The sequence below is a fragment of the Zootermopsis nevadensis genome, unplaced genomic scaffold (assembly GCF_977971745.1).
Source record: "Zootermopsis nevadensis isolate Lab colony 2312 unplaced genomic scaffold, Znev_1.0 Znev_ptg000017l, whole genome shotgun sequence".
Lineage (NCBI taxonomy): Eukaryota > Metazoa > Arthropoda > Insecta > Blattodea > Termopsidae > Zootermopsis > Zootermopsis nevadensis.
Window position 1 is genome coordinate 10,727,587 of NW_028259149.1, and position 26,989 is coordinate 10,754,575.

The 26,989-nt window shown below is 40.7% G+C and overlaps 1 protein-coding gene across 7 annotated transcripts in view; it reads left to right on the forward strand.

The window, feature by feature from the left end:
- The window catches only part of LOC110834027 (cysteine-rich motor neuron 1 protein), a 370,078-nt gene that overhangs the window by 302,789 nt on the left and 40,300 nt on the right, over positions 1-26,989 (forward strand). The window contains exon 2 of one of the 7 annotated variants that reach the window (XM_022072767.2): positions 14,113-14,234. The exons of the other annotated variants lie outside the window; for them this stretch is intronic. The gene's annotated coding sequence lies outside the window, so the exon portion shown is untranslated. The remainder of the gene's footprint in view (positions 1-14,112; positions 14,235-26,989) is intronic. 7 annotated transcript variants of the gene reach the window in all.

Sequence of the window (26,989 nt, forward strand, 5' to 3'; positions counted from 1 at the left end):
CTGCTGTAAGGTGCCGTTACTGAAGGGCTGATCGGAATTATTTTTCTTGAATGTTGGTAATAATGACGTAAGCCTCCAGCTTCCGAATCGTTTTAAAATGTTGCTATTCTAGTTGTTCATCGACGTACCGGTTTAATAAGTTTATCCTCTTCCATCTTCGCTTTGTTCTTATTTTCCTCCCGAATCTTTACGTTCTTCTGCTTCGTCATGATCCTATTCTCATTCATTCTGTCATCTGCTCTATATTCTGCTTCTACGCATTCAAATTCTTCACATGTTCAGAGGGTAATGGAGAAGGTTTCAGGTCGCCTTAAACAGAGTCATCACTCAGAAAAGAAAAGGAACTTTCACTGTCAGCAAGCGAACAATCACGTCCCCACCGCTGACTGATAACGCTGCGCTGACAAAGGAATCTGAAGACGCTGTACCTGTTTTCATCCTACTCACTCGATCTCTCTGGCAAATGTTTTAGAGGAGGCAGAGGTACTTCTCCCCAAGGTCCCCTGGAATCATATTACTTACTTAACTCGGCAGTCGAAATAATAATCCAGCAAATGTAAATGTCTCCATTATTCCCACAGATTAAGTGAATTACTGAAGGCATGGGCTACGTCAATTGAAGGTGATGGTGTGTTTCTTGCCAAGGGAAGAAGAATGCAGTGTTGAAAATAGACCTAACAGAAAAGAAGTAACAGAGAGGTGGAGACATTTAGAATGAGGAGGTTCAGAATTTATATTCTTCAGTAATAGACGTATTAATAGAAAGGTTAGATTTCAAATAAAAAGTAGCAGCGATGTAAATGTCTGGTTGGAGAAAGTAATTAAAAGGAAAAGAGATATTTTGGAGACCTAGGCGTAGGTGGACATATAATATTTTAATGTAAATTAGGTCGAAGAGAAAATGAATATGTGAATTCTAGAGACAGAGTTGGGATATTGATTGAATTGGCTGATGTTGTGCCTAGTGATTGTGAACACAATGGTGAAACTCGGGGTTCAATAAAGCAGAGAATATCTGGAACGACTGAAAAATGGCATCGAAGAATGTGATTAATGTCGACTGATAAATACAGCCGGCTTACTAGTTACGCCACCAGCAGTCAATGAAAAAGCTTGTTGGTGCACTTCCTGTTCAGAACAAAAACGCCGAACGAATCGGTAATCAATTAGGACGGAACGTTTAGTATTACTTATCCGCCCATAAAAATCCATGTGTGTTTCCATGGAATACGCAACCATACAAATAATATTTCCGCGTTAACGTGTGAAATTAAACGGAATGTGCCTTTTTGAAGTTGTGATGCAAATCCGGCAGAACTGCCCACATGCACACATGGCTTATTACGTACTCGGTTCCATAAACCGACCGCATGTCCTATCCCGGTGCAGCCTCAGCTGAGAGACATGCTGTCATTGATCTCTTAAAATAGACCACGACCGTGACAGTGTTTCGGATAATTGTCCTCAAACGTGTCAGATGTCGCTCTTAATGTGTGAGGAGAACAGCTGGTAAGAGCCGAGCGCTAGCGATGGGTGGACCCATTCCTTCGGAGAATTCCACATCGTTTTAAAGGTCGGTCTGAACGAGATGGAATGTGTGAAGCAAGGTCAACAGACTGAATGATAATCAGGGTTCTGAAGGATTGTTGTTCTGGACCTGTCAGAAGACAATGAAGTGCTAACCACCGAAAACGAGATGCATTTGTTACGACTTGTTTTGATGATGCAATAGGAGGATGGGGTCATTTGGAATGTAACGGTCGGCGTGTAGCTCGAGCAGTCTCTGAATTTGTCACTTGTTCCATTTCATGGTATGAGAATTCTAAATCTGCTGTCAACAACGACTCAGGGACATGCAAGTTGCTCTGTTTCTGTCTTAGTTCAATTCAAAGTATCAGGGATAGTGTGGTGCATTTTAAGGTCCCGAAACTGTACACTTGTAGGTTGTAAGTCGTTCTGTGTCAAGAGCAAAATCTCTTGCTCAAAACGTTGTTTGTTTCTGTCTTGCAATATCATTTCCTTCCGTTTCTTAAGTTACTGCAAGCTAACAATGAGTGTATAAAAACGAGCATTAGTGACTGTGGTTCTGACTTTATACCGAAAACATAATTTCTCAACATTGATTCTCAATTTATTACCGTACTAAAATGTTTTCGCTGTCGACATATTATTACTATTTGTACGTAATGATTTGAAAATCATCATATGGCACTACTGTTTTCCCCTTCTCATCATTTCTTGTGCCGAAATTCTAGTATTGTTAGTGAGATTAAGTTATATTCATTTATTTGTGGTGACGTTGCTTGTATATCAGACAAAAAGTGTCCAGTTACAAGATTTTTTATGAGTGTTAATGCATTGTAAAAGTTACGGAAGAAAACGGTCGTGGCCTAATTTAAGGTTCTATCCTGGCATTTGGGGAACTCGAGGAAAACCACGTCAAACCCCAGCTTAACTAGTCCGATTTTACCTTCAACCAAAACGAATATTGACATTTAGAGCAAACTCGGGTAAGACGTAAAATAAATGTAATTAATTTGGACCAATATAAAAAAGCTCCTTTTAAGTTTTGGAATCTCGACTCTTTGGAATATAAATCGATACCCCTGCCGGCATTCGAAACGTTTTTATTTTACAGGTCAGTTTTGGTTCCTTTAAATCTGATGGCGTCCTTCGTCAGATGTCATCGCTGTTCATTTCAATAAATGCGTCATTTCAAATGAAAGTAAATTCTTTCCAGTAATATAATTTAACAACCAGTATTGGTTCTAGTTGTTTACCTCTAAGAAGTAACAAACATTTCCTGCCGATAAGTAAGAAACGGCGGGCAATAACAAGTCCAGATGGATGCTTGTTATCTGCCAGCAGATTCAACTACAAATACAGTACTACGCTCGAACAGTTCAATATGTCCAAGTATTGGGCAGTCTGGTTTATAATTCCCTGTATCAAACATTTTCAACATGGCAGCTGTACGGTGGAATTCGTGCAAGTGCTAAGTAGGATTTGAGGTTCTCTCAGTGGTGAGTCTGTAGATGGCTTTTTTTTCCTGCTTTGTAGCGCCTTGTAGTCTGATGGTAGTTTACCGGCGTTACAAAAGGTACTTGCCGTCTACATCATCGCTCTGAAACGTCGGTAAACGTCTAACAGACAGCCTTCATCAGTGTCTGCTGTTTAGATGGCTTTTTTTCCTGCTTTGTAGCGCCTTGTAGTCTGATGGTAGTTTACCGGCGTTTCAAAAGGTACTTGCCGTCTACATCATCGCTCTGAAACGTCGGTAAACGTCTAACAGACAGCCTTCATCAGTGTCTGCTGTCCAGAGGCAAAGAAAATTGTGCCTAAACACTGCACCATGAAACTGTGGAGGAAAGTGAGATTAAGTTGCATGCATTCCTAGCCTTGGACTGAATTTAAGAGAGTGGGTATCTTCACGTTCCGACCGCTTTAACACTGGAGAATTAAGTTTTTATACCGATTAGGTTTAATGCTGCGTCTACAATTTTAGGGCACAAAAGATTAGTGTCGTTATACCTTACGTGTTATGTACATGTAAAGTGACATGACGTAACTTCTAGTAGTGTGGATGGCGTTAAAGCCTGCAAAGTGTAATCCTTCGGCCACTGCTCTTATTGCTTGTTTAATGTTTCTCTTGGTGCTGTGAACAAGTCGGATGCGGACAGTGAACCCTCGTGCTAGCAACAGGTTTGTCTAGAAATAAGTGAAAATAAAATGACATGCTGTGTTCGTATGAGTCCGGCTCCATCCTTCTTTTAACTTACGGACCGTATCCTCGCGCTGGCCGTATGAGAATTTGTTTGCTACAAGTCCACTATGAAGAGTTGTCCCTATTTTTAATCTCCGGATCAGTTTAAATGAATTGATACAGTTTAGTATGTTGGTTAATTAGGTGTAGATAATGCCTTCACGTTACGTAAAGACCAACATAAACTCTTCTATCATTTACAGCTCATCGTAGAAAATAAAATAGCTTCTTTTCTTTGAAGCATTTTTCTGTGTTCAGTTGCTGACGAAACACAAAGTAATATATTTTATGTCAATGATATCTTCTTTATTTATTAAATATGTCATCATTAGGGTATTGTTATTATTATTCCATCTATTCACCATTTTACAGGGTATTTTCTTCTATGTACCTGAGACAAACCTTGCCCCTGAAGTACATAGTGCAGCAGATATTTCTGAAATACATTTTGTTTTTTTAATGCCTGTTACATGCATGAAATATATTTCGCATGAGGCATATATTTGATATCAGCGTCATTCGAATGATGTATGAAGATCCTAAAATGGCGGTCTTCTGCAATTCCCTGATGTCGTGTTCGCCCGGGATGTTGGCCAAGTGTTTTCTAAGTGAGTTGGAGACAGTTCCAGTTGCTCCGATAATTATTGGAATTTTTGCGTTTACTTATTATTAGTATGCAGTTTTGGGTCTGTTGTGTGATTAGCTTTGCAAGAGTAGAATTGTAGCCGCAACAATATTTGCATGACATTCTTGGCATTCATAACAATGAAGGTCATAAATTGTTTGATTCACTGGACCAGATTGTGTGACTAACCTTGTAAATCACCGCCGTGTACTGTTCAGGTCCAGGGTGAGTGGAGCTTTGCCTCTACGCCTTTCATGGTGTGTGCGTACACACTCCGGATTATAATGCTTTTGCGCTGTCACGAATATTTTTTTATGCGTGTATGTCGCTTGAAATCGTTCCAAATGCCGAGAATAATCATGTGAGGTGCAAGTGGAACCTACTAATGTCTATAATTAGCTGAGGGACCTTGGCGTTGCAGTTATCAGCTGTGGCGCTGGAATGCAGCGTGGGTTAGCTTAGTGGTAATGCGGTCGGGGCTACAACGGTCTTTAGCGCTCCAGGCAACGAATTGAACAGGGAACAAAGCACAGGTTTATGCTGATGATGTTAACGCATTGGGTGAAAACAGGAATATTGCACCATAATGAACAGAAAATCTGTTGGGCGATGGTAAAGAATGTCTTGAAATAAACGCAGAGGATACTAACAATATGGTCGTGTCTCGCAAACCAGAATGCAAAACAATTATAATTTAAATGTAACAAATAAATACTTCCTGGATGGTATAAAGTTGGGGGGGATAACGGCAATAAGGCAGAATTACATCCACGAATAAATTAATAAGAGCAGATTAAATCTTGGGAATGCTTCCAGGTATTCAATTCAGAATCTGGCCTCCCGTCGGCTCTTGGAAGACCTAATGCTCAAAATGTATACTTTTCTGTTTTTGTGTGGGTGTGAAATTCTCTCATTCTAAAGGAAGAAAATAAATTAAAGAAGGGAAGAATAAATTAAGGGTGTGTTGAGGAGAATGTTGGACCCGAGAAAGTGGAAGTCGAAAGAATGGCGAATATTACACAATGAGGAGCTTGAAGATTTCTGTCTTCTGGGTTGTTGCGCTGTGTAGTATAGTCGATGTTTACCAACGTTTCAGAGGTCATACTGAATCCGTCATCAGGGCGATTCATCGACCATACTACATAGCGCAACAACCCAGAAGACAGAAATCTTCGTACTCATCGCCCTGATGACGGAGGCAGTATGACCTCTGAAACGTTGGTAAACATCGACCAGACTACACAGCGCAACAACCCAGAAGACAGAAATCTTCATACTCTGATGACGGAGGCAGTATGACCTCTGAAACGTTGGTTAACATCGACCAGACTACACAGCGCAACAACCCAGAAGACAGAAATCTTCATACTCATCGCCCTGATGACGGAGGCAGTATGACCTCTGAAACGTTGGTTAACATCGACCAGACTACACAGCGCAACAACCCAGAAGACAGAAATCTTCATACTCATCGCCCTGATGATGGAGGCAGTATGACCTCCGAAACGTTGGTTACCATCGACCAGACTACAGCGCAACAACCCAGAAGACAGAAATCTTCATACTCACCGCCCTGATAATGGAGGCAGTATGACCTCTGAAACGTTGGTAAACTTCTACAAGACTACAAGGCGCAACAACCCAGAAGACAGAAATCTTCATCGCCCTGATGACGGAGGTAGTATGACCTCTGAAACGTTGGTTAACATCGACCAGACTACACAGCGCAACAACCCAGAAGACAGAAAACGTCATACTCATCGCTGTGAAAACCTCGTATCATATAATGAGCTTCTTAATTCTTACTCGTCACCCAATAATATTAACGTGATTTAGTCAAGGATGATGAAATGTGCTGGGCATGTAGCACAAATGAGGAAGTCGATTACGTGCACAGAATTTTAGTTGCAAATTCGAAAGGAAGGCACTACATGCAAGCTTTTCAAGAAGGACTGAGCTCCATGGAGTTACTTCTGCAATGACGTGACTTCACTTTTGGTTAGCTTCGCAGCAGGAGATATGCATGTGTGTGTGAAGTAAGTGAACGTCAAGTTTATTGAAGACAAAAAAGAATTGCAAAATACGTGCACTTAATTGGACATGTCTTTCGCATTACGCGGCTCACATGCTATCCGAGATCCACACAGTGCAAATCATTCTTCTGGGCTATATACACGGACAAAGTGGGATGTATGAAACAATTTTAAAACAATTTCCAGGCCTTCAAGGCTGGTGAATATCATCTGCGACAAATTCGTTCCCATTCCTTTGATGTCTCTTTCAGGTCGATAATATAGCAGCGTGAAATATAAAACGAGGTACAGACAGTAATGCGTGCTTGATGAAGTCATACGTGGAACCGCGGATTTGAAGTCCGATGTTTGTACTGCTAATTGTCTGTAGTTCTTTGTTGAATCCCGAAGTAGTCGAAGGTAGGGGCCGGTCCTTCACAGGTGCTTAGAACAGCTGGACCCACGCAAACTTTTATCCCAGTACATTCAGCAGGGAGCAGTGTATGTCACCCAGTGCTTGTGCCAAGCGTGGGCGATCAGAAGTGGTGATGATGATCAGGGTACGGCAGTCTTCCACAATCGCTGTATCGCTACAAGGTTGCAGGTGTGCCGCGAATTTTTATAAGAAATCGTGTGTTCGCACGTTAAAGTTACAAAAAGGCAGTATTTTTCGTAATTATAATTCGTAATACACACACACAGGTTCATCATCGATAGTTTTATTCAACACGTTACGTTTGTTAATTAATTAATCTAGACAGGATGTGAATTGTGAAACATTCTCTTTCACTGTGTTCTTTTATGTTTCAAGTACTTATCGGGAAACCTTATTTGTCTCACAAGTTATTTTGTCGAGAAAATGGGTGATTAAGAACAAAGCTTGCCAGTTTGAAAGCATGTTTAAATCGAATATGTAATTATATAACATCGCTGAAGACAATACAGTCATCTTCATACGCGCCGCCATGACAACTTGAAATCTCGTTAAGTGTAGTTGTGTAATGAAAAAGGAAACTTTTTAAAAGACGAAATACATAGAATATGGCGATGAACAGCATAAGATAGAGAAGGAAGGAACAATTTTAAAGAACAGGGTAAAAATAGAGGAGGCGGAGGATGAACGGAAGACGATGACAGTGACGCAAACCTCCTGCTTCGTAATCTCGTGGTCAGCTGGAATAACAATCAACTTCTCGAGGAAGACTGTACTTCGGAGTTGCTCGGTCCACTTTGCGTCTCCTGCGACGTTTGTACTGCGGCAATTCTCGAACAGAGGACGTTGTGTTGTCTGCCAGAAGAACAAGAGAGCAGCGCTTAGCGTATGACTCGAGGCCACAAACGTGACTGGACCGCACGAGATGAAAAGATGTTTGGTGCATTATCCAAAGTACCTTGCTCTTGTTTCAGACAGAAGTCTGATAAACCGTAAATGTTTCTCGCCAGTAACAGGCAAACAAATAAGCAAATTAATAAGCGAATAATCAAACTATTGCCCAAATAAACAAGCGAAGTTAACCAGCCATAGATTGGATACTTTATAGGCTACTGTTTCGACAGTTTAGACCCCTCGTGGTTGTTTGTAGCTTGTGTCTGAAAAACGTACCGCCTCAAGTTAATTTGATTCGCCCTGTCGTCGTCATAAAACCGAAATAATTCACGTGGACGCCACATTTCTGGCTTCAATTTTCTTAAAGAAAACTCAACTCCTGATAAAGGTGTATTTAGTTGAAAGCGAAGCCGTACATCCAGTCGCATTATCGTCGTTTCCACGTTCTGAGTTCCCACGGCTGCCATAGTAGTAATGTTGAGGCAAGGAAGACGGCAGGTCCCCGGTGGCATGATGTTCATGCCCACTCGGTATCTGTAATAGTGACGCCTGATTGAATAGGATGAAGGCAGGGAGGGAGGAAGGAAGGAAGGACATGCATATTTATGACGAAAAATACCCCTAAAGGTCAGGAAACACTAGCCATAGCCTTTAGTCCCCCCAAAATGTGGGCCCTGTCTTCCGTTTCATGGTTCTTGATAACGTGTTTACACTCTGTCTGTTGTTTTGACAGCACATTGAGAGTTCGAATCCTTTCCAGAGAAGGAAGTTGTCAGGAAGAGATGCAGGCATAAGGACATTACGATATTCCCATCTTCCCTTTGAAAATAAGGAAAGTGGGCTGAATTTTATATAAAGTTTTTGACTGTAGAGTGCAGTATTTTGTGGTCTCCTATGGCCTGACCTGATAATTGCTTGTTGGGATTATGAATGCTTGATAATCGTAATTTGTTAGCACGGCCGTATATATAACACTTGCATGAGCAGAAATGCTTTAAATGCAAATCATTAGGGAGTGAAAGAACTTTAGAGTGCTGTGTTTCTCTTCGTATGGAACGATCAGTGATATAATTTCCACGGTTTCTAGATACTACGTGCTGCTAGCTCATGGTGTAAAAATAATTGTAGCATAGGGTCTGTCCGAAATAAAAAATCCTGTTCACTTGGCTGACTCAAGACTGAACCATGACCGCGTTGTTCTGTAATGTGATTTTTCTAAAGCGGAATTTCATACAGTGGCCCACGGAACATGTGGGATTATAAAAACATAATGAAATAAAATTGTGAAACATACATAAACAAATAGTACGGATGTACCAAGATACGTGTGGACTATTAAGTATTGTAGTAGCTCTTTGACTCCAACTTTAGAGCATCTGAAGCAAGCGCATTGAACAGTTGGTAGCAGGTCAACATATGAAGAACCCAGTGTTTCGTGTAGTGTCCAATTTACATCTCTGCACTCCAGTTTCTGTCACATGCGACGGATTTGTTGGCCTGCACAAAATAATTTTTCGCGTCGGAAAATGAGTCGCTCTGAACGTTTTATGTGGCTTGCGAATGAAATGAATGGGGAATTGTGTATTTCTACACAAAACTGATGTAGTTTGGCATTGCTAAAGCCTTGCTCATGTAATGGACCACCGTGTTGCACCGTAACCAGCATTCCTCACTGTTTGCATGTGTTGTCTAACCTACATAATTACGACCTTCGCTGTGCGTTTTGTGTTTACACTTTGCATCTTGTTGGATAAGGTCCAGGTTAGAGCTTCCGAGTGGAATTGTACCGTTTCACACGATATTTCTTTTTAGTGGGAAAGTGAATCCAGTTTGTCTCAGCTGTTAGCGTTTTTCTTATCAAGGAGCGAAATGTCCTGCCTACTTTAATAAACTGGCCGCAACATGACTGCGAGATGATTCTGCTTTACAGTAAGAGGGGACCAAGATGGCGAATTGTCCGAACATGCACAATGTACACGAAAACATATTTTCACCTTTAATTTCGACACACACGGAGGCATTTTGATACAGACTTTTATACTTGGCTGTATTTTGTGAATAAAAAGGAAGTGTAAAACACTAGCAATGCAGGCACCCACCTTAACCTGGACGCGCTACTTATACACCCTAAACGTAATAATTTCACGTACGATAGTATATAAATAGTGGGTTACCTCGTTATGTGCTTTCCCTTCCCCCAAGTGTGTATTTATAACGGCCATCCAGGCTCTGAGTTGTGTTTCATACCATGTGGCCTTGAATTTTATTGTTCAGTCCATCTCGTCCAAAGACCAGTGGGTATTAATACCGGGAACTGCCCTGTGGTATCTAAAGTGGATGGAGCGTGTAAGACAGGCCATTCGATCACGATTTAAACTCTCGGATGCCCTTTAGTTCATGTATGACTTTTGGCGGACAAAATGACGCTGGTGTCGATTTTAACCCTTCCAGTAATAATTCCGCAAATTTCCCGTGTCGATCCTCAGGAAGGCCTGACACAGTGCTACCATTCTTACGAAGTAACGAGTGGCGTGTGCTGACGTGTCTTAAGTGCCCTGAATGCATGTTTCTTGAGATGTTGTGTGTTTGAATCGTTCAATTTCACAAGACCAATATCGACAGTATATAGACCGCCCGCTACACTCCGTCTCTGATGTGTTTTTTTTTTTTTTGGGGGGGGGGGGGTCCTCTGCAACTGCTTGTGCGTTTTACTATTTTACGTTGTGTTATTCGGAATAGCACTACATGTCACGGACTGCTTGTGTTTGTAATTGAATGGCTTAAGTAAATGGCACAGGACGTTCGTGAAGCAGAAATAATCGGACGGTCTTCAGAGTCGTCACAAAATGTCGGTTACCAAATTAAAATATCACACGTGTGTATTTTTCTGTCCAACTTTGCATTCACTCAGGATTCTAAATTCTGCTACTTGAATTATTATGTTTTTTTCCCTTAGTGATGTCAATCGATATGAAATTACATAGATGGTCATAGATATTGAATATTTTGCCGGCTTAGAAAAATGTTAATTGCTTCTCTACGTAATTGACTTAATGTCTTAAAGTTCCACTATCAACGAAACGTTCTGTTAGATGTCAGTGATATGATCAGGTGATGTTTCATGGTCGCCTGCCAGTGTTTTCCTTCTTCATCGCTAATATTATAATAATTTAACAAGTGCATTTAATTGAATTTAGTACTAGGAGCGGTGGTAGTAACGACATTCATTCCTTATCTGACACAAGATTTCTCATTAACTCCATATTTGTTAATAAACAATTAAAGTACAAAGCGATACATCGATACGCGAAATTTATATCGATATTAATACTTTTGGAGCTTGTCATATCCTATCGATTTTTCAGTATCGGATGACATCGCCAACTTCTTATTGTCACGCACATACCCATGTCTCACCGGTATTTTTTAATTCTGGTCTTGTTCTTTTCGGAATTCTCAGATGGCGCCACGCTTGCTTCTTGGGCGGCCCGTTTGCTCCCTCTTTGCACTGCTGGTGAGCAGGTTCGTCGTTAATTAATGACACCTCGCGGCAGCTGATGTCACCGCCGCTTTGGAAGAGAGTCAACTGTTATCTTTTGTCTGTTTACCCTTTTCCTCGGCCCCCCCATTGAGTGGAGTAGACCTTTCTTTTTTATTATCTTAAGGAACGTTTAAAAAAGTAGATGTTGAAGAATTTCATTATGCAAGCTGCTACAGAATGATGCCTTTTACATGTTGCAATATTGAATTGGATATTGCAAAAGTGGGGTGTTCTGTTATTGTTTCTTATTTATTTATTTTCTTAACTTGGCAACTATGTAGCTACAACATGCTACTAGCACCCGTACCTCAACTCGTCTTTTTCCTACAGAGCCAGTTTAAACGTTTGAATGTCACGTGTCAGTACGAACAGGCTTTATCTTCATGCGTTTTAATAGCCGACTGATGCTTGTGACGACATTGCTGGGTTTTTTTTCTCAGTGAAGGAATAGAACTTTAACGCGTATTCGGAAACTCTTAATACATTATTAGATAAAATGACAAATGAATGTTTATCATCGTGTAAGACGTAATTTACTCAAGTACTCTGTAAATAAACGCATGCATGTTAGAGAAACTCTCGCGGACTTCTTTGCTATTTTGTTTATCTGGATGCTGGCTGGTAATCGGTTTATATTCAGAAGATCCTACGACAGACCCCACGTCGATAGGAAAAAACTGGCTTTCCCTTCTACTTTTAAGTAAATGCTAAAATGGTTCCAGTGTTTCAAGTTACTGCTGAATGATATTCGTGCAAACCTCCCTCAAATTTACTCCCATCCGTTTGCAATGGAGGCCACCAAATTAATCGTAACTTTATCCATGTTATCGTAAATTAAGTAGAAAATAAACATTCAACTTCGCTTCCCTGTCTCAGGCTTCTGCTTGCTACCTCAACGTCTTACCTTTGGAGCATATGGGGTCGCCGATTGAGAGAGATTTTGCGGTGTGCTGTTCAACGCTGCCAACGCGTGGTGTCGAAGGGCTTCCGCGTGCCCTAAGGACTGCATCACCACTTTTCATCCTTGTATACGTGGCAGCAGATAACGCTGCGGAGACCACGTGTTTAACGTGATAATAAATGTGAACTTCTAAAAATTCTGGACACAGAGTTGAGCCCCCCCCCCGGTTGATCGAAACTTTGGCGGGAATTGAGGAGTGTTAATTATTTTACTCAGAGTATGCATAATCTCCTTGCAGCTTCTCTGTTCTTTCAGATTGTAAACATGATAAAAAAGAAAGAACAGAGAAATGATGGAAAGAAAGACGCAAAGAGAACCAAACGAGGGAACGAGTGACGAAGACGTGTTGGTGTGTAACTTTCTGATGTTTGCTGAAAGTCGTAAATCGACTCCTGCTTTTGAACAGACGCATGTAATGAGTGAAAGTGCAAAGCGGTGCGATTATTCGTTCATTTTCCTTTCCGACAGCGAAGTAGGAGGAGGTCCACCGCTCCAATTTTCGACTGAGTACCTAAGAGTCCGGAAGTCCCATAACTGTCTTCACGGCATTAGCCGTTAGCTTGGTGCATCTTTGAATGAACTCGACGACACTGTCTGGGACCGAGCTGTATATCCCTGGAAGGAATGCGGAAACTGATGTGGGTGACATTTTTTCTGCTATTCAGAATGAAAATATTGACCCAGTCCGCCTTTGCTCCACTTACAAAGTCTACGTGCCGATATATTTTAGTATCTGTCAGTATTACCATATAGGAATTTTATTCACTGAGGGCAGATTCTGTCAACGTCACAAGCACAGGCCGCGGAGGTAATTTCCAGGGTGGATGTTTGTTGTTCACGCCAGATCAGCAATGGCCTTCTGATTGGTTCTGTGTATGTTCCTTGTTCCACTTCCTCTCTGCCAGCACCTCTTCCTGCAGGGTGGCAGAGCCCATCTGTACTGAAGTTGACAGTCGCTTAGCTGTTCAAGAAGTTTTGTGCCATTGAGGAAGGTGGATTGTCATCATCGGCACGCGAGAATTCCTTACTGAGGGAGTTCGCGTTTTCACAGCACGTCTTAACATCAACGCAGGGAACGTGAACTGCGTACTTCAAGGGTCGTAGGGCTGCGTGCTTGCAAACTGTACGCTTATTATCTATATTTCCGAAAATAATAGCAATGTAATGGGCGAGAGGGCTGTTTGTGCGATGCAGGTGAAGTTCAAGTTTCGACGGACCCGACTCTTATAACAGGAAATACAAAGAAGGCCGATGGCGGGGCACAGTTTGGAGGCGAATGAGATTGGCTATAACTACGGAAGACAGACACTCGACAGATTTTTTTACTCTGCGTCTTTTTGAATTAGTTCAGGGAATTTGAATATGGTTGAATCAGGCGGTCCGTTTTTGTTGGTGCGTTTTCAGGTATTTGGCTTCCGTTGCCTTGAGGGATATTTCACATTTTATTCACTTCATAAAAGTGTTTATACATTTTGTATTTTGTTGCAATTTTCAAAGAGCAAGGATCTTTCCTGTTTCCTGTGATGTGGCATGCGCTATGTTGTTATCAGTGATATTCCTCAATTTAATCGGACAACAAACGACTACAGTGAAAATGTTTGTTCCTTCTGCGTACTTCATGGCCTGCTTATTCATAATCTAGAAACCTAATTTTCTACGTAACACAAAGTAATTAAATTCACTATCTGAGGAACCAGATACAATCGAAAACGATAACATTTCACTACAAAAAATAAAGAATGTTCGATGGTATCTTTAAGTAGAATAAAACCTAATCAATGATACGGACATTCATATGTGTTTTACTTGCAAATGCTGTAGCACACCGTTCCAGTACTTCATGAGAAGGTTGTCATGTATTTGCACTTTCTATTTTGTTTCAGGTAAGTGCTGTGGCAATTACGAGTCAGCTGTCACCGAAACCGAAACGGCGTATCGCTTATAAAACTGTATGTTGTGCAATGAGGGACGCTAGCTGCAAAAATTGCTTAGAAAAAGGTTGAAGGTAAATGTATGAATTTTAATTAACCTATAAATAGTTTGTGTCACTGTTGATACCAACCACTACTTTGTTCGGGCGGCGGTTTTCAGATACAAATACGGCCTTTTATATATTTATTTTCTTACACATGCTGTAAGCGAAAGAGTATCGTACTCAGAAAGAGAGGGGTTGTAACGAATTGCAATATTTGGGGTACCCGACACCCGTATTCAGCATGGGGGGAAGGTTGAGTGTGACCGACTGCATATTCGATTCAGTGCAGGGGTTGAACTCTTTTAAGAACAAGAGCTAAATTTGCTCATTATCAACTCTCGGGCTGTCGTGTAATAAATGAGGACAATTTATTCAATTTCACGGTGATTTATTGAAGGCGCTAGTAATTTATCGTCGTAATACAGGCAGATTCCCACAGGCCTAGTTCTCCATAATTTTCTGTACCAGGTTTGTTGATCTGTTATTTATATTAACTATTCGCTTAAAATTAAAGTTCCTTTGTGTAGGCAGCACGTCTTTCGGTGTAATGAATTATAGTGTGGTACAAAAATCCACGCTGGCCACTTAAATCACGGTAGCGTTCCGTGTAATGGGAACCCTTGATTTAGTGCTTGCATCAAAACATTGATGACACCAGCGTTTGTGATATCGTGTACGAGTTATTAGGTGATGTTATTTTTATTTGTCTTTATAAAGCGGGTTCTTTGGCATTCAAGAATTTTTGAATTAGGTCTAGAATATTCCTCGGGATTCGTTCAGCCCGCGATCAGTTGGAAAGAACACAGTTCGGATAGGCCGAGCACCTGTTACATGCCTTTTCGGTACGCTTATGAATTATGGCTACTATTTAATTACAGAAATGCCTGCAGGATTTACAAGGTCAGCTTTTTATTCTGTTACAGATCATTGCTTGTTTTGGGATTCTGCGAAACATTTTCCAAATAGTTTCGGTTTTGAGGTTCATATGTACAAATGCGTGGCTAGTTTTCAGCGCAGATATAATACTGCATGGGACACGAATCAGTTTTCCCTTCTTCTAGTTAAACATATTAATCGAAAAATATTTTGATCTGCAGTCACAGAACGTAATTTCACTTATCTATACCAATTTTTATTCGATAAGTCTTTTGTTGTGCCTTTATCCGTCGATGTTTTTAATCTCCCGGCGTTCGTAAATAGTTTGACGCACAGAGGATATAGTCCCTGCGAACGCTTACATCTTCCGGCAGCGAACACTTGTTTCACAATTCTTCAGTACTCTGACGAATCTTTGCCTTGTTTATTTTACGATAAAATCATTGTCCGCACCTTCATAGTCTGTTAAGAAAGCGAATAGGCCAACAGTAATCACTACGTTGGAAATGAAATTAAAATTTATAGGATTTGAGACTTTCGCGGCGAGTACAATCAATAAAATCATCTCGGGCAATCAGCCACGTCGCACAGGCGACTTCGGAAGTATCCAGTCACATCAGAACCCTGATAATGGGGACAGGGTTCCCGAAACGTCGGTTTACTACGGTAACCATTTGACGCGACTGATTTCCCGAGAAGATTTTATTGAAATTAAAATTATTTATGATTTTGAAGCTTATCTTCGCTGCTACATGTTAAGTGCGCACTGAAATAAAGGACCGGCTCCAAGTTATTTTATCAAGGAAGCGGATGTTTGCATTTTAAGTTTCTTTAACAGAATTATTAAAATATTAAATGCTTTCTTAGAATTTAATTAAAAAACATCCGAGTGTATGAAATATGTGTTTAATAAATTGTTATCAAACGGTTTAATTTCTTGTGCATATTTACCCAAAAGACGAGTTTAACCACGGATGTTCAGGGCGTGCTGTACGTGGGAAAGGTATCCGGTAGAAGAATAGTTGCGAAGATAAGATCGTGGGAAAAAATGAGAGACGCTTTATTTCTGGAGTACAAAGAGTATATCGTTCCCAGAGTTTGCCAGCACGCCTTTTTAATTCGGTTAATACCAAAGTGAACACTTTCTCCTTGTCGCTCTTGTAAGAATTTAAAGGTACAATTTGGCTGCACGCGACAGAGACAAGCTACCGAGGCAGGCGACAGAGTTACGAGACCGAGACTGGTCGCTTCCTGACTGCTCTCTGTACAATCGTATGAAGTACAATTACGAGCGCGAGACAAAGACAGGCGACAGAGATAAAGCACAGGAGACCGCTCTCGGACCAGTAGTGTCTCGCGACGGGCTCAGGCAGCACGTGTGTTGTTGAGTAAAATAATGGCAGAAATTAAATTTACTGGTGACCAAGATGAGCAATTGGTAGAATTAGTAGCAGTAAACCGACCACTGACCACCGACAGAAAGATCCTTCTTCACGTCTGGTTTTGAATCTTGAACTCATAGGTTTTCTTTGTTTCTTTCGCAACAAATAACACAGCAACACATCATCTTCTTCTTCTTCTTCGAGTAACCTTTTTAGAAGCATTTTTGTACTCATTTTTTACAGAATATGTGCACGTATGTCTCAACAAAACAAAGAAAACAAACACTTTGCCGCATGTCTCGGTCGTCACCTCAAAAGTGTGTGGCGACAAGCTGCGTAGTGTCCGTCTCCCGTCTCTGTCGCGTGCAGCCAAATTGTACCTTAACAGGAAACATAAATACACTCTTCGTCGGGAAGGGGGATGACGAATGGAGAACATTAAAAACGCCGTAAATATAATTATCTTTGTGTTGTGAAGAGCTAAAGAGGTGACTCCAGTGGAGACTTCAGGCATTTTAGTGTCCTGTTTGGCTGTAACTGATAAAACATTACACCACAGCTCTGACTGGCCTGATACCGCCATTTTGTATCGTGGGAACAGTAACAGATTAGGTTCTACAGTCCCGTTCAACCGTGAAACTAACAAGATCTTTACTATAATGTTTACTTTAATGTTTCCTTCTGAATACCCAGTCTGCCAGAAGTTTTGATACCACAACTACCGGATTTGGACATACGCAAAGAATGTTTGTTACATGAAAAGTGTATTTTTAATCTGTGAGTGGGTGTTGTATGGTCTCCATGCTGGTGTTATCACAAGTCGACATTTAACATTTACAAAACGCGGAGCGGTCAGCATTGCCAATATATTTGGCAGATTTAATTAAAATCCTTCCACTTGTCCAAAAGTCGCTTGGTGAGGGGTAGGACACACGGATATGAAATCTTATATTTTTCTCCTTTTGTGAGAGAAACTGCCCGTTGGGACTGTCCTTGCAGGTGGGACTTGATCGTTACGTGTTATGGTATGCCGGACAACACTGTAATTGCATACTGCGGCTGCCTTACCAGTTGGCTTGTCAGCTTTTTTCGCTGTAATGGCGTCACCATGTCTTGGTGTTGGTTATCACGGAGCCAGGTGTTGATAATTCTCATTTGCTGCGTAATTTCAGTTGCGTGCACCAGAGGGAGTGAATTCGAAACGCGGACTCTGACGACGGAATGAACTACATCAAGCACACCGAAATGTAAGCGGCTGAACTCTTGCTTCAGCCTCGATTCCTTGTTAAGTTGCCATTGAGACAGCAAACAAATTCTACAGAGTCGATTCAGGCGAGAGGTGAAATATATCCTGAGGTTCACAGACGCCTACGTTTTCAGATACACAAATGCAATCCTGTTCCGTTTATTTAGGATAAAGATTTTCAACAGCGATGGCGGAATCTATTATTGCAGCCTACGTGTTTATAAACTTGGCTATAAACTGACTGCATTAGTTATCGAAGAATATCGCTTGTGTTATGTTTAATTTCAACTACATGAAGAACTCAGTGGAGTTGAGTCTTCATGAAAATTTAATAGTCTTTCAGCAAGTCAAGAAATTTTTCATATTTTATGGAACCCCAAGGTTCGTTACCGTGTTCACAAGAACACGTCATCGGTCCTTGCCCTGAGCGAGATGAATCTAGTACACATCACCTAATTCCTTCAGCTATATGCAAACCTTTCAACATTCCTCTCTCAAGGTCAACTTCATACGTAGACGAAATTTCTGCTGATCATTGGCATGGAATTCAACGTACCCCAGTATGGGATATTATATACTGATAAGATATTCTGCAGTTGTCAGGCAATTGGGGAGGGGGGGGTGAAAGTTGGCCTGCATTGTGAGCGTACGTAAGCCCCCTTCCCTCATTCTTAGACTTCATTTAGGAAATGGTAATGTAATGGTATTCTAGTTCGGTTTGGTCTAAGCCAGCCCACGAAAACATTGGGCTAATTACAGTGCTTTCAAACGACACGCAGAGCATAGCCGGGATAGGTAAGCATGTCTTAGGCGTTTTCTGTTCGGAATTCCGTGAAACATTTTTGCCACTGTTGTAGAACAAGACAGTCAGGAGGTGCTGGAATTTAATGTCAGACGTAACTTATGATAAATGCTGATGTTCACTTATCGGACGAAAACAAATTATTGACGGTCGTGGGCATGGAGGAAAAGTTTTTATTTCTTTCCCTGCGTGCTCTGCTTTGTCGTTTTCATGTTGTTTGAGATTTGACAGCTTTATTCGGATATTTTCATTTCTCGATATCAGTAGCTCTCGCCGAAATCGAAGTAGATACAGTAAAATATCGATTTTGTATGTGGATTAAAATCTGAACTTGTCAGTCTGAAGGAATTTGAACAACACTGCATTTAGGGATGGATAATTTTCTGATTTGGAAATTACGTAGGTTTTTAGGTGTAGGTAAATTGAATTTTCCTTCATTTCGCCTTCTTCACCTTGTGTCGCACTCTGGTTGCAGAAAGAAGCTCAAAACTCACCAATGCAGAATCATATATGCTCACTTTATTTTAATGTGATCAGTTCAATATTCACCACACAGAAGAATAATTCTCATATTTTATGGGAACCGAATTCTGAGGTAGACTGTTGCTGCTAGTTGTAAACTTCCCGGCATCCAGATTGGTCTATGGAATGCGTCTGGCAGCAGAATCAGACACCGCGGCTTGCGAAGATAAGTAGAGGTACTTCCGGAGTCCACCGGCCTCTTGGTGGGAACTTCAAAGCAGAAAGCAGCTTTTTACCTCAGTGGCGGTTCCCACATGAAACTTTGTATCTGGCGGTTCGTAGCTATCCTGACTAATGATTTTTACAGTTTGTCCTCAGACTGTCTGGGCAGATATATCTGGAAACAGCCACCGACACCGAACTCTCTCACTTTTGTACGACAACCTTATAAACGCTGGTGCATAATTAATTACTTGTAGGAAGGTGTAGTGTTGGCGCTTTACGTGATCTGTTGGCTGCAATGCGTTCAAGAATCTGCGTCTTGTACGGAAAGAGATGTTTAACCCTGCGTCAAGATTCCCTGAAGCCGTTCGGGTGTTAAAATTTCTGCTAAATTCTCTCTGCGTCAATGAAATTGAGCAATTGTATGTAAAATAACAGTCCAACAATTTCTACACGCTGCTCAGCTGCGTAGAGGTTTCGTATTTTTCTAAGTCTGTGCATTATTTTTGAAAAATAAAAAGTAATTTAAAAATCCAGTTATTGAATATGGAATAATTAATTATTGGTCACTGTATGTACACGATGTTATATACAGGTTTGTACAAGAATTTTGTCTTCAAAATCTTCAGGCGGGAAGAAAATGCAGTACGATTAAAATATCGGTGTGGGTCATCAAGATTGTAATGCTCTGTGGACATTTGAATTTATGCCTCTCGGATTTCTTTCAGCGATTATTTTTTGTTTATAAATTAATGGCTGGCGTTTCATAATGTGGTATTCTGGGATGTGAGAGTGTGTAGTCGTTGATATGAACCAAAAGATTACATGTGTTACAACTTAGAAGGCCACAAGTTTCGTTGCAGGCAGGTGACACCGACGACTTGCTGCTGAGTTTCTGCTCAAAATTTCTCTTTCATTTTCCTCCTTGCGCAGGTCAAGGCAGGAATACTCGTACTGCGTTATAAGCAAAATATTAATGGACTATCACTGTCGGGTTTCATATTTGTTTCTAGCAATTCGCGTCTGTAGGCAATATTACACCTTTCGAAACATGTTACAGTAGCTTCACGCCACTGTACACGGAACATTTCTGGTAAACAGAGCAGTCAGCATGTCTGTTCTGGTATTCGTGGAATGCACCGTTCAAACATTCCACCTCCAAACTGGCATGGAAAATAAAGTTAAAACACACAAGTCTCTGCTAGCAGAACCCGTAGGTTTGGCTCCGATAACACCAAAGCTTGTCATTGTACAACTCGCGAGTGTCTCAACCAGTTCCCTCCAAGATTCATATTCTCTCTCGTTTTATCATGTGGGCACTTTACACCCCAACGAATAGTGTACTGCATCCGAGCTACATGTCTAGCCGGCCGTAGCAATAGGCTAGCAGGCGACCTGCGTAAATATAATTATATCTCTTTATGTAACAGGCCCTTTCCAAATTGTATAATATTTCCGTCCTATTTAAGAACAAATCTTATCTTGGAATTGCAGCCGAGAATCTTCCATCACTGAAGGATGTCACTGTTCATACCCATACAAAATACCTGGTAGAATTATTGTTCTTTTTGTGTTTTCGCAAGTGGACGGGATGATTTCAATTTCTGAACTTGGCAATTGTAGGATTTTTAATTTTAGCATACGTAATCAGCCCTGATATTTATTTATTTAACTTACAGATTTATTATTGCATAGTCAATTACGCGGGTTGTGCCGGAAGCAACATGCGGTAAGTTTATAGACAGACAGTATGTTTTTAATGGCGGATGCTTCAAGTAGTTTCATGACAAACGTCTCCTTCTTGCATAATATATAGCGCGAACCGTACCACTTTTAGGAGATGGATGTCTTGTGGGATTTTGCCCCATGTAGTGTGGTAGGTATTGAACGACGTTTTAGAGGTGTTTAACTGCTAAGTAATTCACACCATGACGGACGATGGCAAGGCTGTAGTTATGATTCATGTATCGACAGTTTTCGGCAGTGTGAAACTCGACACAGCATAATTCTACTGGCGACATCTCCGTCACTGTAAGCGAAGTTGGGTGGAGGTGTGTTGGAGTGAAATGTTGATTCGAGGTTAGTGGCAGACGCGATGGGCAGTGCCCAGAATTGGAACAAGACCCTGTTCTCTGTTTTGCCATGTCAGTACAGTATGCTTACGGGTGCAGAATATGCGCTGAACAAACATGTTCTTGGGTTGTTGGTTCATATGCTGATCGTAAGTCCACGTCTTTCGCCGTAACGACACACACTTTGTAACTACCAAACTCTTCTGTCTTCGTCCTGCGTAGATATTGGACCAGGAGACAACATTTTTAATCTTTTGCATTTTGTTTTGTTTGCAGACGAATTGAATAACACTTTCTAACCTTAATATGAAATACCCTAAGTTTCGCCTTGTGAATGTCGCTAGGACTGCGGGACATTGTTTTACTACTCTATTACATTCGACGTTATAACATAACAGCAGATAATAAGGCACCTGAAAGTGTTTTTTGTATAGCACATACTTAGGACGAACAAAAACACGTAGAAACGGGATTTGCGATAAAAGAAGTTAACGAAATGCGTGCTATCATTTCTTGTATTGGCAGAACAACTAAAAGCAAGGCCTGCAGGTGATAGTTTAAAGTTTGGAACAGATAATATTAATTCCATAACGTGTAAATTCGATATGGGCTTACACATAGTAATCGCAGGTTGTGATGGACAGGATGTGAGGTCCGAATGGATACAAGTGTGTTCAGGGGATGGCGGCTATCGGGGAAGGTGGTGGAAAGACAGGCCTGCCATTAACACTAATCTTAGATCCGTAGGTCGAGTTATGAAGGAATGTTTGTTGTAATTTTTATTGTAAACATTTACGTGATGTATTTAGGTTCTACATTTTTAGAGACGCGATGTTAAGGAGATTGGATAGAGTAATGGTGCAATAAAAGCTGTTTATTGCTTTTTATATAATTCCTGCTGGTGTCTATGTATTAGGGAAGAGTATTAAGTTTCTCCAAGAACTTGTTCCTGTTGCGAGAAGGGGCCGGCAATAGTGTACACTCTGTTCGAATGTCCCTTGTTCCGACTGGCGGTTTTCTTGGACCACCTCAGTCTCTCAAGCAGACGTGTTGGAAGTGCCCTTAAAAAAAGTCACTACCATCTTTGAGATTATTTCTTACTCGTTTGTCATCGCATTCCAGGCTCACTTCATCACTTTTAACCCTTTCAGTTAAAACGTCTTGAGTCATTCTCTACCCGTAAACCAGGCAACACATCTACCGGCCACCAGATGGTCTCTTTCCCGTGGTTTTCCTCAGCCACTGAACTTGAGTTCAAGTATCAGTCTGTTCTCTAATACGTTCCACTTAAACGTCCGTAGCAAAGTGAGATTTCAAGGTCAGGAGGCGATGAGTATGAAGATGACTCTCTGCTGGGATGTTGCTCCGTGTTGTCTCACAAAAATTGACCGACGTTTCAGAGATACTTATTGCATGTTGGTGGCGCAGCATCCCAGAAGGTAGTAATATATAGCCTGCCATAACCTTGCAGTTGATAAAGCGTCTTTATATGTTCCGAAGGGGTCTGTTAATTTGAAGGACTTCGATCAGGCGCAACTTTGTGCATCGATGTCAACCGTAGAGTCATTTACAGATCTTCCTTACACGTTGGTGCAGCGGTGTGTTTGCATGGCGACCGATTCTTTCCTTAGGCATTTCTTTAAACCTAACTCTGATTCAAGAACGTGGGTAAAGTCCATAGAGTAGAGTCCTCCTTGAGAAGGTGATAATAATTCAGCTGATAAAGAAACCCGAAGGTTTCATTACCGCGTTCACAAGGACACCTATTCCATCTTTTAAAAAAATCCTCCTATCTGCTCGTAGGTCTGAGCAATGCTTCTTCCTCCGCAAGAATGTTTATAAAGTTTCATTTTATTTTGGATTTGAGTTGGGATTCAGTCAATTTATTTTAGGTCGGAAGTGTTCTTCTTGTTTCTTGACATGGTGAGGAACTGTTAACTACTTCTGGACTGTGCCTTGTGGTGTTCAAGGCGTTCCTCCTGGAGTAGCATGCAGGAGTGTCTCTTGAAGGATTCTGTTACTTGATTGGACATTTAACACGGCTGTAACAAGGCAGTATTGGCATTAGTGTGGATGCATCGGAGAATCTGAGTCACTACAGACTGTGGCCACTGGGGTTGGGACTCTGGTGGGGATCCTGAATTGTGAAAATGCATAGTTAATTGTGGTTATAGTAGGAAACACTGCATGATGAATGAATTCTTGAAACAAAAGAGCGTTATTCTAAATGGTGCAGATAGCAGGAACAGCTGCACTGGGTAAGCAATTTCAGATTCATGAGATTGCCGCGTACAATCTTACGAAAGGAAACTCGCAAACATATTTCCTATGTTTCTGTCATAACTGTTGATTATTTGCTTGCAACGAAAACAGACTGAAATAAACACTTCAACTTAAATGTACTTGTAACTTCCTTGCTCTGCAGACTGTCCTGAAAGCTTTCGTTGCGTGTTCATCCTGACACTTGCTTTGGCAACAAAAACTACGTGAGTTGTTTCAGAGTTTAGCCGGTGCTCAGCAGCGAACAATTTGCGTCTTTAACACCGCTCTTTCAGTTGCATTTGTTTGTCAACTGGTTAATTGGGAATACTGTCACAGGATTTGAAAATGTGGTATTAGAACTGACGGGTCAGTTAATTGTAGCTGCATTCCATTTATTTTTATTTTGCAGCGTTTATACAGGAACAAGGCTTTCTGTAGTTTCCTTTAAAAGTCTTAAACGTTACTTTTGAACATGTAACAGGCTAAATACTCGTAATTTAATATGCAATGATGATCATCTCATTTCGACTTACGCTCTGTAACCTCCGAAGTTGAAACATGGTCGTTACATAACCCCCTAAGATATTCACAACCGTGATAATATAAAAGGCCGTAAATGGCTCTAAACCGATCGAGTCGAATTCGTTTCTTGCTTTTTTTTTTTCAGTTTTCATCCGACTGATCGTGGATTTTGCCGACAAGGATTCCCTAACAAATGGACACTTTGTGGGGACAGACCACAGTGTCGTCCGCTCCGAGAACCGTGAATGATTTATGACAATCGGGAGCTAAAAGTTCGATTAGCCGGCCAGATGGTGTGGTTTAGGGAGTCTGAAGTATCGTAGGTTATTTGGTTGTTCTCGTCACGAAAGTCTAGCAGATGAAGGATTAGCTTTGTAGGTTATAACCTGTGCTTCGAGGAACTGCAGACATATTTGTACCTTTAATAATACCTATAATTGCAACATGTAATAACGACCGCCCTCTTTGCGTACGTATTTTCTAAATTATTTCCATTTTTAATTTTACCGGGAATCGTAAATGTGTTTTTATTAAGTATAGAATGTGTCTACGTTTTGGAACTCGGAACTTTTTTTAATATATCCTCATTTATTATATACAGATGTTGACTTCGTAGAATGTTTTCGTGTAAAACGTATCAGATATGAATTAATTTCGACCTTGAAGAGGACGACAGTAGGTTTCTCCGAAACTGGCAACTACGAACAAGACATCACGACGTCATAACCTAGAAGAGAAAAATCCAAATTATCATCGCTGTGAAAGCTACAGGTATCTTTACCTCTTAGTCCTTCAGTGTGCAATGTTGCGAATCTGCAGTGTGCCAAATATTCCTTGCAAGCAACGCGCGACGAAGCTGAAATGCAATATTGCTATTTGCTGGAGATTCATTGTATTGATCGTCACTCACGGAAGACAGAAACTATGGTATTCATATTCAGAGCTTAACATACGTAAGTGAGATTTTCGTGTAAGCTTAATATGATTCATATGTAAGTGAATTACTTGGTTCGGAACGCTGACTCGTGGCACTGAAGGCAGGAAGAATGACTTTTCAATGCTGTATACTGCTTTTAGGCGGAGGTGACTCATGAACGTTGTAGTTGGCCCAACATGACCTATGACCTGCACCTTGCTCGGAACAAATGTACATAATGACAATTAAGTCTGACCATCCGTGTTCGGTTGTCGACATCTCTCACGTCATTATAACGACTTCTTTTGTGAGGTTTTCAGACATAATAGATGTCTCCTCCGAGTGTCAGCGGTTCAAGCAGAATAAAAATAAAATATTACCTAAGGAAACGTCTATTTGTTTAAATCTTGTAAGTCAAATCACAATAAAATTCCTATTAAATATTAAAATATTACTAAAATTAACATTTAAATATTTAAAATGATGTTCTCTATCGAAATGTTCGATTTACATTAGATCATCACTTCTTACACAACATGTTCCAGTTCTAAAAGAACCATCTTCAGGTGTATAAAATTATATAAACTTAAATATAATTTCTTAAATGCAACTTTTAGTCAGATGTTTATCAGATTTAAAATGATGTTTTCTTCCAGATTTTATTGTATTTTTTTTAATATCGTATTCGAAGTTGTTCTGTATGTACGTCGTGCTTAACATGATTTTGTGTGGGTGAATGTTTTGTTGTTGTTTTTGTATCATCCTGTAAAGTAAATAATATAAAGACTAAATGAATATTAATAAATTAGAAATAGAAAATAAAATAATATATTTGATAAATTTAATTTTGAAACGTACCAGAAATGAAGTTGTGGAGGAGTTACGTGATTTGACTGACAAGATTTAAACAAATATATATTTATCACAATATGACGCAACTTTATCATCTAAGGAAACGTCGTCAATATACAGATATATTCATCACGACAACTGAAAATTAGGCCGAAGCCACTTTACAATGGTGTAGATCTATATAATGCATTCGACTGACGGCGAATGTGAAGGGAGATTACCGGACAACAATGGGGAACGCTGTTGCATTTGGCGAAAAGGGGTCTGATGATCTATAAAGGGATATATCGTGAAGACAGTTTTAAAAATTTAGGCCGAACAAGTAGATTTTAATTACTTATTGGAACATAAAAACAACAGTACACAGTGTGAAGAACAGAAACTTAAAATGTTTTCATTTTGGTGCTGCCCAAAGTAGCGTCCGATAAGATAATACGTCCACAGTGTTCGTTTAATGACACACGAAAGCATTGTGGCCATTCGCTGAGCTACTCGCTTTCAGCGATTTGAACAAGAAGGTAGGTAAATGGCGGCCTGTCGCTTGGTCGATGTTGCCTGATCTTCAGATTTAAATACGCCTGTGATACGAGACACCACATTGTCGCAACTGACACTCTGTGCGCAGGTCCTCATTTTCCGCCTTTGTGAAAACATGGCTTGTGGGTCCTTGGTCTTTAATTTCTAAAAGTTCTTAAACACGTTGTTTCTGTCATGCCGTTGTTAAGTTACGGAGGCAGCAATGAATAATTGGACCCGATGGACATAGCCAATTCTCACTACATTACGTGATACGCCTTACCACTATACAACTAACAGACACCCGGTTTAGACTTTACTCTTCTGTGCTTTTTTTCCGTCTAGTGTTGTATCTGCATGCTAACGTTTTGGAGGAACATGCTGCCTCCGTCTTCGGGGTTAATGAGTGGGGTTTTGAATAGGTAAAGGATCGGGTTAAAGGTCATAGGAAATTGGGAAGTCCATTACACGCATGACCGTTTGTGATCTGGCCCTGTGGACCGTAAAAAATTATCTTCATGCACCATCTAAGTGACACGGCAGTGTCGAATTCTCTAGGAAACACCGAATCACGCAGTTCCTCTTGTTTGTGTGTTCTTCGTGGTGGCACTGAGAAGGGATGTCCCTTGTTCTGACCCGGTCTCGTCCTAAGGCT